This window comes from Choloepus didactylus, chromosome 1 (assembly GCF_015220235.1).
Source record: "Choloepus didactylus isolate mChoDid1 chromosome 1, mChoDid1.pri, whole genome shotgun sequence".
Taxonomy (NCBI): domain Eukaryota; kingdom Metazoa; phylum Chordata; class Mammalia; order Pilosa; family Megalonychidae; genus Choloepus; species Choloepus didactylus.
In genome coordinates, this window is record NC_051307.1 from 26,488,622 (window position 1) to 26,502,584 (window position 13,963).

Here is a 13,963-nt window from a genome sequence, read left to right on the forward strand (position 1 = left end):
CCAAATATAATTGGGTACAATAACTCCTCATTATTACAACCAAAACTCTTGGGCATGACTTTCACTGTGAATAATTCAGACTACTTAGACCCAAGTGAATTAAACCAACTAACTCCAAGAAATGCTCTGATCAGGCAAAAGATACAACAGCAGTGTTCATTTATGACAGCTGTCAGAATTGTGTGACTAAAGTACAATAAGGAGGCAACATGATCATCTGAAAAAATCAATGCACTGTTTTGGATACTGATAATAAAATAATAATACCTTTGGGTAAAGAAGAACTTGACACAGGAAAATTTTTTAATTCAAATTATGGAAAAAGATATAGCAAGTTGTTGACTGTGGAATGTTTGTCTGGTCATGTGTGTGCCAGTTATTTGCTTGTTTGCTGTTTATTTATTTTAGGACCCTGCTGTTAGGAGACACATTGTCATTTTGAGATGAGTCTAGGATTTGACAGAAGGATCTGCTATTAAGTTCACTACCTGCATGACTTTAGGCAATTTATATAATAGTTTTAAGCCTGAGTTTTGGCATCTTTAAAATGAACATTAAAATATTACCAGTGTCACAGTGTTGTCATGAATAGCAAATCAAAGGTGTAAAAGTTTTATTAATAGAAAAGCACTATCCACCTCTAAGTTACTATTTCTTCTATTTCTGGGGAAAGCTTAGGGAATCTTCATGGCATTAAACAGATGTCACAGTGTGGAAAAAAGTATTTTCTAACACTGTCTCTTTGTCAGTGTTATTCATCTTTGTCCTATTTAGAAGGCACAGTGATAACCAACTGTGCATGGTTCTATACCTCAATAACAACACCATAGAAAATGAATTTAATGTATGCCACAACATGTGCTGGGGAATAAATGAAATGTGACAAGGAAAGTGCAAGTTCTGCCTCAATCCCACTGAAATCAAGATGAGACAGTAAAATTTGTCAGTGAGGCCAATTGAAGGGTTAACATTCAAGCAACCCCAGTAATTGGTAACTTCAGTGGAGCTACTTGCAGTTGATAGTATGGAGATTCACATTAGTACTGAAGAGGATGGGAAATATCAAAATGTAGGTCACATTGAAGAATGATTTTTTCTTTATTGTTAAGCAGCATTGGATCCAAAGGCCAGTAGACTTTATTTAAATTGTATTGTGAATGACTAACACCAGTAGTATGTTCAATATCAAAGCAAATCAGGAAAAAATGCAGAATGATCACATTTGTGATTCTACTGGATAAAATTACAATTGAAATAAAAAAAAAGAAATTGGTTATCAAAAATAATAAGGAATTAAAATGAAAAAAAAGTGTCCATGATTTTGCCACTAACTTGGAAGATAATACACTGAACTAGTCAACCTTTTATTTAGTTTCATAAAAGGCAACTCTTCCATTAAAATACACACACACACACACACACACACACACACACAATTTATTCATCAATCCATTAACAATATGTGGGATTCTTCTATATGCCACTTATATTAGTCAGGTTTATCTAGGAAAACAGAACCAACAGGTGATATCTGTAAATATTTCATACAGGTGTCTCACACAGCTGTGGGGATGCATGAATCCAAATTCCATAGGGCAGAATGCATGAGCCCAAATTCTGTAAGGCAGGTTGCAAATTGGCCTTCAATGAACTCCCCAGGAGAGGCTGGCTGGCTGAAGAAGAAAGGAAAGTTCTCTCTTCTCCCTTAAAAGCCTTTGACTGATTGAATTAAATCCAAACTGATTGGATTCTCTCATTGAGAAAGATATTCCCTTAGTTGATTTTAGAAGCAGCCACAGATGCAATCCAATAGCTGATGATTTCATAAACTTTCTGGTTTATTAATCAGCCATGAAATGCCCTTGCAGTAATGGTTAGGCTGATGCTTGCTTGACCAGACATCTGGGCACCATCACCTGGCCAAGTTGACACAAGAACCTAACCATCACACAATGTACACTACTAGAAGCATATGTAGATGCTATCAATTTAATTCTCCCATTAATTATTTGCAAGAGATCCATCATTCCTATTTTATCTCTAAGGAACTTGATATGTGAAGCAGTTAAATAGCATATAAATAGTTGTGCAATCAGTAAGGGAACAAGTGGAACTTTAACCCATTTTTTCCCATTAAAATTGAATTCCTTTTCCCTGTATGCCTGGCATGCATGCAATTTGTTTGCTAATTTGAATTGAAAAATTTTAAAGAATTTTTAACGATTTCTCAATATCCTTTGAAAATTGGAGTCATCACACTATGATGAATTGAAGTATCTAGATTTCAAAGCCTGAATGAAAGAGATTGGTAGTGGTAAGTTCTCTCCTCCCATTAGTGCCCTTAGTAAGTATTTTGTTAGATTATCCATCTGTTACAGCTCTTCCTGCCAGGTTGGAGGTAACTATGGTAACTTAGCTTGGGTCATATTCACCTCCTAAACCAGGATTTCTCATCAGAAAACTGTTGGGGATTGAATCATGCCCCTCACAAAATGCATATTCAGGTCCTATGCCAATTTGGATACATTATGTCCCCCAGACAAGCCACGTTCTTTAATGCAATCTTGGGGGAGCAGATTTATTAGCTTTTTGATTAGGGTGGAAACTTTAGATTGTTTCCATGGAGTTGTGACTCACCAAACTGTGGGTGAGACATTTTGATTAAATTATTTCCATGGAGTTGTGGACCCTGTCTGTTCATGGTGGGTCTTGATTAGTTCACTGGAGTACTTAAGAGAGCTTGAGCCAACATAGACTCTTGCAGTTGTTTGAAGATGCAGACAGATGCTTAAAGAGAAATGTCCCTGGAGAACCAAGCAGAGTGATGAGAGAGACTAAGAGAGACACAAGGCCAGAGACATTCCATAGAAAGTCATTTTGAAATGCAGCCTGGAAGAAAAGGATGAGCAGACTCCAGCTGCATGCCTTTCCACCTGACAGAGGTGTTCTGGACACCATTGGCCTTCTTTCAGTGAAGGTATCCTCTTGTTGATTCCTTAGTTTGGATACTTTTATGACCTTAGTTCTGTAAATCTATAGCCTAATAAATCCCCTTTGTAAAAGTCAATCCATTGCTAGTAATTTGCTTAATGGCAACGTTAGCAAATGAGAACAGGTCCCAACCTCTACTCCAGTGAGTGTAAACCCATTTGTAAATAGGATCTGAAGATATTATTAGCTAAGATGTATCCAAACTGAATTAAGGTGGCTCTTGATCCAGTAAGACTGAAATATTTACAAAGAAAGGAAATTAGACACAGAAAAAAAGTCATAAGGAACACCAGGACTCAGAAGTCAATATAACTCAGAGGAGGAGGGAGAAAGCATGGCCATGTGCCTTTCCAAGTGACAGAAAAGCCAAGAAATACAAAGATTGCCTGCTAGCCAGAAGATACTGACCCTGGGAGAAAGCAAGCCTGCTAGCTCCAAAACTGTGAGCTAATAAATTTCCTGTTTCTAAGCCACACTATTTTGTGATATTTACTGTAGCAGCAAGGAAACTGAAAGAACTCCTTCAGTCTTGCCTTGGAGGGTTTTAAAGTGAAGATTACTGAATCTCCTCCAGTATTCCTGAACCAAATCTCTGGGGTTGAGCAAGGAAAGCTGCACTTTTAGCAAGCAGATCAATTCAGTCTACCACATGCTCAAGTTTGAGAACCACTGCCCTGGGGCCTTATCTACACAAACCCCACCTGGATTAGTTGGTGGCAACATGCTGACCCTTTCAGAGTCTGAAACAGCTATCAATATCTGACCCCCAAGCCTCAACCCAGCCCTGTGCCAGGCCCTTCTAGGTACACATCACATGAATTCATTTGCATCAAAACCCATCTTCCTTATTCATGCTTCAGGATGAATCCTAGTTCACCCAAGTCCCATCTATGAGTTCTGAGACATAGCATCCAATGAACACCAGGATCTCTGGCACACTTCTGGTGATAGGCTCATGGCTGTGGTCTCTGCTTCTTGCCCTCAATATCTAGTCTTGAGGGATGATATGAAGTCAGGTCTAGATTGTTCCATGGTTGATCTCACACCATTTCTGCACAAGAAATTTCTCCTTCCAGAATGGATAAAATAATCCCTTTATTTCAATTACAGGACCAGAGTGACAGATGTAAAATATTTCTTTATGTGGTTAATGATGACTTAGTGCCTTGCAGGAGTCAGGACTTAGAATGTATCACCTAAATGTGTTAACACAATGACTCTGCTAGTAAAATGTGTGAACAGGTAAAATCAGTGATTGCACTGAAATGTTTTTTTAACATATATTTTTTATTGTGAAATATAAAATATATACAGAAGAGTGATAACTTTCAGAGTGCAGTTGTTCTGATTTGCTAATGCTGCTGCTATGCAAAATACCAGAAATGAATTGGCTTTTATAAAGGGAGTTTTATTTGGTTACAAAGTTACAGTCCTAAGGCCATAAAAGTGTCCAAACTGAGGCATCAACAATAGGGCATGTTCACTGAAGAATGACTGATGGCATCCAGAAAACCTCTCTTAGCTGGGAAGTCATGTGGCTATTGTCTACTCTGGGGTTCTGGTTTCAAACTGGCTTTTTCCAAAACATCTCTGGGCTTGTCTCTCTTAGCTTCTCTGGGCTAGCATCTCCAAAGCACCAGCAGCAGTCTGGGTCAGTGATGGATCTTTTAAAAGAATTCCAATAAACTAATCAAGACCCATGCTGGGGTGGGGCAAGATGGTGAAGTGGTGGGATGTGGGTTTTAGTTACTCCTCTGGGGCAACTGGTAGATAGCCAGGACCTGTGTGGAACAGACACCTCAGGGAATTCTGTCATGCATCATGCAACAGACTTGAACATGTGGAGCAGCTGAGATCAGTGAAACCTGTAAGTTCTTATGGCCAGGGAGCCCATGCCCCTCTCTATCAGGCCTGGCAGACTGTTTTGTGACTGGTTTCCCAAGGGGAAAAAGGCCATGTGCCAGTTTGAATGTATTATGTCCCCCAGAAAAAGCCATATTCTTTGATGAAATCTTGTGGGGATTAAGTTGGAACGTTTGGATTAGGTTGTTTGCATGGAGATGTGCCCCACCCAACTGTAGATGATAACTGATGGGATATTTCCATGGAGGCATGGCCCCACCCATTGAGGGTGGGCCTTGATCAGTGGAGCCATATAAATGTGCTGACTCAGAGATGGAACTCAGTGCAGCTGTGAGTGACGTTTTGAAGAGGAGCAAGCTTGCTAGAGAGGAACGTCCTGAGACAAAGCCATTTTGAAACCAGAACTTTGGAGCAGATGCCAGCCACATGCCTTCCCAGCTAACAGAGGTTTTCTGGACACCATTGGCCATCCTCCAGTGAAGGTACCCAATTGCTGATGTGTTACCTTGGACATTTTATGGCCTTAAGACTGTAACTGTGTAACCTAATAAACCCCCTTTTATAAAAGCCAATCCATCTCTGGTGTTTTGCATTCTGCAGCATTAGCAAACTAGAACAGGCCATCAGTGCTGGGAAGCATGAGGGAGGCTCAATCTGGCCCCAGTTGCAGAGCTGATTAACAAACACAGATTGCTGAATAAAAATCCAACCACAGATAAACTGAGACCAGACACCAGAGATTCTGGGAGCAGTCAGCCAGGCATAGAGGAGACAGGACTAGCAAAAACAGAAAATCAAAAACACAAACAAACACAGAGACTTTTGGAGCTGGAGGCAAACATAATACAACGAAGGGCTGGACTCAAACAGAATCAGGCACATATGCAATCCAGGGGAACCAGGACCCTTCTCTGAAAAGCCAGTTTTTCTGGTTTATTGTTTCTCCTCAATTGCTCTCTGACTCCTTATCTTTTTGCATTTCAATAGCCCATCAGAAATGCAAAGGCAGAATTAAAGGTATCTCAGGGTAAATATCCAGTAGGAAGATATAATAAGACTAAAGCACATTTCTTTAAATAGTCTATATTGGGCCTTTCTTTTTCTTTTTTTTTTTCTTTTTTTTTTAATCTTTTTCTCCCTTTTTTAAAAATAAATATTCTAGGTAGCCCATTGCAGAAAGCCTCAAAGACTTGCTATTTTGACCCAGACAAGGGCAGAATTAAGATAGCTCTGAGAGACAAAATAATAAGTCTAGTGGAGGAGACAATTCCCTAAAGGGCAAAACTCCCAAGAAAAGGGGAGCATGGCCCAGCTTGAATGGCAGCCATCCTTCAGAAAACTCAGACCCCAGGGGTTGAAATTCAAAAAATAATTTCAGTCAGCCATGCCTCCAACAGGGTCAGGGTCACCCAGAGAACTAAAGGTTCCACACCTCCTCACACTGGTGAGAGAGCCACATGCTGGAAAGGATAGTAAAAACATAGAGGCTAATGGCTTTGCAGGAGAGTCTCACTCTTGAGGAAACTCCATATCCTCTTCCTGAGACCTGGGCATCTCTGGACTGGAAAACCTGACTGGGATTGATCATATCTTAGGAGACACTCTCACAAAAAGGCTATATAGAGGTAGGGCAAGAAACAGAAAAACAAGAGGTGAAAAACTCTGATCAACTAAACAGAACCTAAGTTAGAGGTCTAAAATAAGCTGAACTCAACAACAAAGTTTAGAGAACAGAATGAACCAACAAGAAAACTCTAGGTGAAATAGTGAAAATGAACTCCAGATTAAACAAATAAAGTCAGAAGCCTAGAAAGCTTAATATAATGAGCCATACTAGGAAACATGAAAATAAGGACCATCCAAAGGAACGAACTAATAGTTCAACTGAGATACAGGAGTTTAGACAACTAATGCAAAATAATTCAATGAACTGAAGGAAGAACTAATTAAAGCTGTTCAAACAAATGTAATTCAATTCAAAAATCAAGTCAAGGAACTGAGGGAAGATATTGCAAGAGAGATGAAGAATGTAACGAAGACACTAGATGACCATATAGAAGATTTCATAAACTTGAAAAAATAAATGGCAGAATTTATGGGAATTGTTCTAGTTTGCTAATACTGCTGGGATGCAAAACACCAGAAACTGATTGGCTTTTATAAAGGGGGTTTACTTGGTTACACAGTTACAGTCTTAAGGCAATAAACTGTCCATGGTTACACATCAACAGTTGGGTACCTTCACTGGAGGATGGCCAATGTCATCCGGAAAACCTCTGTTAGCTGGGAAGGCATGTGGCTGGTGTCTGCTCCAAGTTCTGGTTTCAAAATGGCTTTCTCCCAGGATGGTCCTCTCTCAGCCACAGCTCCTCTTCAAAATGTCAGTCTCAGTTGCTCTTAGGGCATTTGTCTTCTCTTAGCTTCTCCAGAGCAAGAGTCTGCTTTCAAAAGCTGTCTTCAAACTCTCTCTCAACTGCAGCTTCTCTCTCAACTCCTGTGTGTTCTTCAAAGTGTCCCTCTTGGCTGTAACAAGCTTGCCCCTTCTGTCTGAACTTATATAGTGTTTCAGTAAACTAATCAAAGCCCATGCTGAATGGGTGGGGCCACACCTCCATAGAAATTATCCAATGAAAGATCTCACCCACAATTGAGTGATTGTATCTCCATGCAAACATCCAATCAAAAGTCTCCAACCCAATGAACACCAATACATTTCCTGCCCACACAAGACTTCAACAAAGATAATGGCATTTTGTGGGACATAACACATCTAAAACAGCACATTCCACCCCCTGGACTCCAAAATGACTAAAAGAGAAGATTTGCTAATCAAGAATTATATATCTGGCAAAATTACCCTTCAAAAATGACGGAGAGATTAAAATATTTTCAGACAAACAGACACTGACATTGTGAGTAAGAGACTGGAACTACAAGAAATTCTAAAGAGAGTGCTAAAGGCTGATAGAAAAGGACAGGAGTGAGAGGTTTGGATAAAAGCGTAGAAATTCAGACTATCAGGAAGGGTAAGAGGAGAGAGAGAAAAAATAAGATGTGGCATTTAAATTCCAAAAGACAAAATGGTAGAGGAATCTACAGTCCTTATAGTAATAACACTAAATGCTAATGGATTAAACTCCTTAATAAAAAGATACAGACTGGCAGAAAGGATTTAAAAAAAAAAACAAAACAAAAAAACAGGACCCATCTATAGAATGTCTACAAGAAACTCACCCTAGACAAAAGGAAGAAGAAAAAAAAAAAAAAATAGGCTGAAAGTGAAATGTTAGAAAAATTTATTTCATGCAAACAGCAACCAGAAAAAAACAGAAGCTATATTAATATCAGAAAAAACACAATTCAACAGTAAAACAACTAAAAGAGACAAAGAAGGATACTATATATTAATAAAAGGGTAAATTCATCAAGAAAAAAATCACATTCATAGATATTGATGCACCAAGTAAGAGTTCCCCAAAATTAATGAGGCAAACACTAAGAACACTGAAAGGAGGAGTGGATATCTCTACAATAACAGTTGGAGACTTCAATACACCACTATCATTGATGGATGGAATATCTAGACAGAGGACCAATACAGAAATTGAGATGTTGAATTGCACAATCAATGAACTAGACTTCACAGACACTTATAGAATGCTATACCCCACAACAGCTGGATACACATTTTTCTCAAGTGCTCATGGAACATTCTCTAGGATAGACCACATGTTGGGTCACAAAGCAAGTCTCAACAAATTTAAAAAATATTGACATTATAAAAAACATTTCTTGGATCATAATGGAATGAAATTGGAAATAAATAACAGGCATAAGATTGTAAAATCCACAAATATATGGAGGCTAAACAACACACACTTAGAAAACCAATGGGTAAAGGAAGAAATTACTAGAGAAATTAGTAAATAACTCAAGGCAAATGACAACGAAAACACAAAATATCAAAACTTATAGGATGCAGCAAATGTGCTGGTGAGAGGGAAATTTATTGCCCTAAATGCCTAAATTAAAACAGAAGAGACAGTAAAAATTGAGGAATTAACTGTTCACCTGGAGGAACTAGAGAAAGAACAGCAAAGTAAAAAGAAGGAAAGACATAACAATGATTAGAGCAGAAATAAATGAAACTGAGGACAGGAAAACAATAGAGAGAATCAACAAAACCAGAAGTTGGTTCTCTGAGACAATCAACAAAATTGATGGACCCCTAGCTAAAAAAAAAAAAAAAAAAAAAAAAAAGAGAGCGAGCAAGAGAGGATGCAAATATGCAAATAAATGCAGTCAGAAATAAGAAAGGAGACATAACTACTTACCCTGCAGAAATAAAGGAGATAATGAGAAGTTAATACAAGCAACCCTATGCTGATAACCCAGACAACTCAGACAAAATAGACAACTTCCTAGAAAATAATTAACAACCAACACTGACTCAGGGAGGAACAGACAACCACAGCATTCAGTCAGTCATCAAAAGGCTCTCAAAAAAGAAAAGCCCAGGACCAGATGGCTTCACATGTGAATTCTACCAAGCATTCAAGAACAAATTAGTACCAATCCTGCTCAAACTCTTCAAAAAAATTGAAGAGTAGGGAAAACTACCGAATTCATTCCATGAAGCCAACATCACCCTAACACCAAAATCAAAGATACTACAAAAAAGAAAACTATAAAACAATCTCAAAATGAATATAGATGCAAAAATCCTCAACAAAATACTCACAAATCAAATCCAGCAGCAAATTAAAAGAATTATATCCCTTCACCAGGTAGAGTTTATTCCAAGTATTCAAGACTCATTCAAAATAAGAAAATCAATTAATGTAATACACCACATCAATAAGTCAAAGCAGAAGAAACAAACGATCATCTCAATCAATGCAGAAAAGGCATCTGAAAAAATTTAACATCCTTTATTGTTGTAAACACCTCAAAGTATAGGAATAGAAGGGAATTTTCTCAATATGATAAAGGCAATATATGAAAAACCCACAGCTACCATCATACTCAATGGGGAAAGGCTGAAAACTTTCCCTCTAAGATCAGGAAAAAGACAGGGATGTTCACTGTCACCATTGTTACTCAACATTGTGCTAGAAGTTCTAACTAAAACAATTAGGCAAGAAAGAGAAATAAAAGTCATCCAAGTTGGAGAGGAAGAAGTAAAACTTTCATTCTTGGCAGATGACATGATTCTATATGTAGAAAATCCATAAAAATCTACAGCAATGCTATTAAGAAGTAATCAATGAATACAGCAAAAAGGCAGGTTACAAGAACAACATGCAAAATATATAGTGTTCTTATATGCAAGTATTGTGTAACAAGAGGAAAATAAATCAAGTAAAAAGTTCCACTTACAATAGCAACCAAAGGAATCAAGTACTTAGAAACAAACTTAATCAAGGACACAAAAGACTTATACAAATAAAGCTACAAGAAACTGCTAAAATAAAGGAACAGGACCTAAAAAATGGAAGAACATACAGTGTTCATGGATTGGAAGACTAAATATAATTAAGATATCAATTCTACCTAAACTGATTTATAGATTCAATGCAATACCAGTTAAATCACAACAACTTGTTTTGCAGAAATAGAAAAACCAATAATCAAATTTACTTGGAAGGACAAGGTGCCCTGAATAGCCAAAAATATCTTGAGAAAGGGAAATGAGGTAGGAGGTCCATACTACCTGACTTTGAAGCATATTACAAAGCTACAGTTCTCAAAACAGTATTGTACTGGCCAATGGAATTGAATCGAGTATTCAGAAATAGACCCTCGCATCTATGGACAACTAATCTTTGATAAGGCAGTCAAGCCAAAGCAACTGGGACAGAGCAGCTTTTTCAATAAATGGTGCTTGGAGAACTGGATATCCATTTCCAAAAGAGTGAAAGAGGAAGGACTCCTATGTCACAAGTTATACAAAAATTAACTGGAAATTGATCAGAGACATAAACATTAGTGTCAAGAACACAAGATTCTTGGAAGAAAATGTAGGGCAATATCTTAAAGATCTTGTGACAGGATGTGTTTTCCTAGACCTTACACCCAAAGCATGAGCAACCAAAGAACAAATAAACAAATGGGATCTCCTCAAAATTAAACACTTTTTACATCAAAGTACTTTATTAGAAAGCTAAAAAGCAACCTACACAATGAGAGACAATATTTGGAAACCATTTATCAGATAATGGTTTAATATCCCAAATATATAAAGCAACCCTACAACTCAACCACAGAAAGACAACTGAAGTAAGAAATGGGCAAAATACATGGACAGACACTTTTCTGAAGAGGAAATACAAATGGCTCAAAACACATAAAAAATGCTTAACTTCTCTGGCTATTAGGGAAATGCAAATCAAAACCACAATGAGATATCATCTCACACCTACTAGAATGGCCATTATACAAAAAAAGAAAGAGACAATTACAAGTGTTTGAGAGGATGTGGAGAAGGAGACACACTTATTCACTGTTGGTGGGAATATAGAATGGTACAACCACTCTGAAAGACAGTGATGTGTTTCCTTAGGAAGCTAAGTATAGATTTCCCATTTGACACAGCTATTCCATTATTAGGTATATACTCAGAGTAACTGAAATTTAAGGCACAAATGGACATTGCAAACTGTTTATAGCAGCATTATTCATGATAGCCAAGAGATGGAAGTAGCCCAAATGTCCATCAATGGATGAGTGGATAAACAAATTGTGGTACATACACATGCTGGACTATTACACAGCTTAAGACAGAACACAGACACAGAACATATAAGTATGTTTGGAACTTGAGGACATTATGTTGAGCAATGTTAGCCAAAGACAAAAGGACAAATACTGTATGGTCTTGCTAATATGAACTAATATTTGTGAGCAATCTTTGAAAGTTAAAAGCTGTTAACACAGGCTGTGAGGAGAGAGAAAGAGGTAGAGGTCTGGAATTTGATGCTGAAGGACTACAGAATTTTAAGCAGGATTGACTGTATAGATCCAGGAATAGAAAGCATAATACTGTGTGATGGTAGCACAATATTGTAAGTACATTGAACAAAGATGTCCATGAGTAAAGTTGAAAGAAATGTGCTAGGGGCATGAATGACACCTGAGGTAAAGACAGACTGGGATTATTTAACTTAGCAAAAATCAGAGTGGTCAATGATTGTGATTAATGTACAAATATACAACTGTTCTTGCATGTGAGAGAACAAATGAATGTCAACCATGCAGAGTATTGGAAAGGGGATGATATTGGGGGAAAAAGATAATCAAAGCAAAGTGGAACCTCTGGTCAACAGTAACATTGTAATATGGTTCCATTAAATGTAACAAAAGCAACATACCAAAGCTAAATGTACATGAGAAGGGGATGTAAGAGAGGGATATGGGATTCTTGGTAGTGGTGTTGTTTTCTGACCCTACTATTATATTGTACTGTATGATATTTTATTTTTCTTTTTATTATCTTTCTTATTATGCATTAAAGAAACCTTTTGTTCATAGTAGTCAATATGTTCAAGTTCTGACTGTGGTAATAAATGCACAACTGTATGATGATACTGTGAACAACTGATTGTACACTGTGGATAATTATATTGTATATGAATATAGCTCTATAAAATTGTATGGAAAATATAAACAGGGATAAAAGTGCTGGAGAAAATATGGAGAGAGGGATGTATATATTTATTGTTGGTTAGGAGGGAGAATGGTGTAGGCTTTGTGAAGAACAGTGGGGTGGTTCCTCAAGAAGCTAAGTGTTTGGGTGCCATAATGTCCTCCAACATCATTAGGGGACATATAGTTGGAGGATGTGACAGCAGGGACATGAATGGACATTTGCACACTGGTGTTTATGGAGACAGTATGCATGATTTGTAATGGGTGGAGATGGCCTAAGAATACATTAACTGAGAAACACTATGGTGAACTGTTGTGTGTGAATACAATGGAATACCGAGCAACTGAGAGGAGTGAAGCTGTGAAACATGCAATGAGGTGAATGGATCCTGTAGACAGCATTTTGAGTGAACTACATGAGAAACAATGGCACGAACTATAAGGCCTCACCAATATGGATTAACTACAATATGAGAACTCGGAATTGTACCTTAGAGCACAGCTTATCAGGGGAATGCTTATTGTAACAGTCCTGAGATTGTAAGGACTTACAGCAGTCACATCTATTCCTGAATTGTAATGGCTATCTCTAGATTCTGAGATGCTGATCCCTTTGTGTATAAACTGGTCAATCCCTAGAAATTTGGGTAACTGTGTGACATCTAAAATTCAGAGCTAGAACTTGGTAGATATGAATGTCAGTATTAACACATATAACAACTGTTAAATAAGCTGAAAGAGAGTCCAGATTTCAATTTGAAATATGAATGAAGCAGATGTGGTTAGAACTAGGGCAAAATAGGCCAAAGAGTAAAGGACAATACAGACTTGCTTTAAAATTTCAAATTCAATGTAAGATCAAGGGAAGAGATATTTAGTTGGTGCAGGATCTAAATTTCCTAAACAATTTAAATACCATAATTATATGGAATTTTTAATAGGAAGTGAGACCTTGTAGGTTTGCATAGGTTACTGTGTAATAGTGACACATCCCAAAATAATTTGGGCAGAGAATAAAAATACATGTGCAGGGCATCCCTGAGGAACTGGGGGAAAATGCAGACGTGTTGGGCTTCCTCACCTGGATTGTTGTTGATGTTCTCATAAAGATTGTGGACTGGCAGTTTTGTGTGCCAAGCCACCTATCACAGGACTTGCCCTTATGAAGCTTGTTACTGCAAAGGACAGGCTAAACCTGTTCATTACTGTGCCTAAGAATCTCCCCCTGAGTACCTCTTAGTTGCTCAGATGTGGACCTCTCTCTCTAGCTAAGCCAACTCAGCAGGTGAACTCACTGCCCTCCAATACATGGGCTCTGACTTGCAGGGGTGTAAATCACCCTGGAACACCAGATATGGCTCCCAAGGATGAATCTGGACCTGACATCATGGGTTTGAGTACATCTTCTTGACTAAATGTGGGATGTGAAATGAAACAAAATAAAGTTTCAGTGGCTGACAGA